Source organism: Triticum dicoccoides, chromosome 1B (assembly GCF_002162155.2).
Source record: "Triticum dicoccoides isolate Atlit2015 ecotype Zavitan chromosome 1B, WEW_v2.0, whole genome shotgun sequence".
Taxonomy (NCBI): Eukaryota; Viridiplantae; Streptophyta; class Magnoliopsida; order Poales; family Poaceae; genus Triticum; species Triticum dicoccoides.
Window position 1 is genome coordinate 98,797,660 of NC_041381.1, and position 1,658 is coordinate 98,799,317.

The window sequence follows — 1,658 nt, forward strand, 5'->3', positions numbered from 1 at the left end:
AGGGGCAAACGACGGGGAGGGCACAAAGGAGAGCTCACGGGGAGGAGGAGGCCAAAGGAGCACGAGGAAGATGGCGACGACGACGAACAGATCTAAACCGCCACTGTACGTCCATGGGTGCGTGGCGGTTTGCATCAGTGAGGAAGCTGTCGAAGGGGGAGAGGGGTCCTTCGGAACGACGACGATGATATGCAGCCACTGGACATGCTCACGGGCTCTAAGACGACGAGGGGGAGTGGTGCAAAAGCACAAACGGTGCTTTGGACACACCACCACGCATAGAGCGCGCGCACAAGCATGCCAGCTACGTAGTCACCATGTGAACCGGGGCTTTAGATGCTCTACAACACCAAAAACGTTGTCTAGCTGACAGTCCTTCCAAGATAGAGCATTAATGGGTCATTGGCTTGATCTAAGGCACTGTGGTTGTGTTGGAATGGAGCTCTGAAGTTTATTGCAGTAAACTTAGCCATGCACTGGTGATCAACAGGGGATCGCTTGAAGCCAAATAAGGTGTCTGGGGTGTTTAGCTACGGAGGGACTATGATCCTGGAGGTTTTGAGGGGAAATGGACCAAGATTTACTGCAGTTGCTTCACAACTGACCAAAATGGTCCAGAAACAAGATCATGATGGTGCACTCACATGGAGTTATGGAATGGGATGCAACTTGGCAAATCCTGATGATATGGACATATAAAGATGCTGTAAAAAGCTCATGCCAAATGGGCAAGCCAAAATGGCACTTGCTTCACAAACATCATTTCTGTCCAGAAACGTGGAATAATTTTGGTGGTCAAATGGATCAATTAAATGATGCCAAAATGGGTTGAGATATGTTTTATTGGTATAAGAATTATCTGGTAATTTATGAGGATTTTTGAAGCAATACAAAATGCACTTGCTTCACAACTTGAAAATATTGCCAGAATCAAAGATTTGCTCCTGTGCTCACATAGCTGATTGGATGGGGCTGCAAATGGGTGGAAGGGGTTAATATGAGCACATTAAGGAGTGTGCAAAAGTTCAACTTATTTGGGTATTCCTAGCTAGTACTTCCTTCACAAAACTTTTTGTTTGACAAAAACTTTGAAAAATCACTGAGGAAGATTGGCTAGGCAAATAAAGTTGAACTTGTGCATGAGGAAATTATTTGGACATATAAACATGCCCAAAAAGGTTGGGAGCCACTAGGAGAAATATAAATGACACTTCCTTCACAAAGTGCCATTTAGGGTAGAATAGAAAAAGGAATATTAGGGAATTATTTTTGAACATGGCAGTGAAAAGTTTTGCCAAGTTTGATCAAGATATGACGCAAACAATTTATGAGAATTATTTGGGAATTTTTGGAGTGATGGAAATATAGGTTGCTTCACAACCTAGGGCAATTTGAGTTATTCCTTTAATAAAAAAGGAATATTCTCAATAAAAATAATATTGGGATTTGGTCCAAGGTGGAAATGGAAAGGTCTAGGGAAGGGTTTGGATATGACAAGCCACTTTGGAAGCAAAGAAAATGTCATCTTCTTCAGCTTCCAGACCACAAAGCCACGGAAAAAGAAAACTCAGGCAAAAACCTCGGAAAAAACAAAAGAAAAAGAATGGGCAAAAATCAGGCTGTCACAAACCTTACCCCTTAAAGAAATCTTGTCCTCG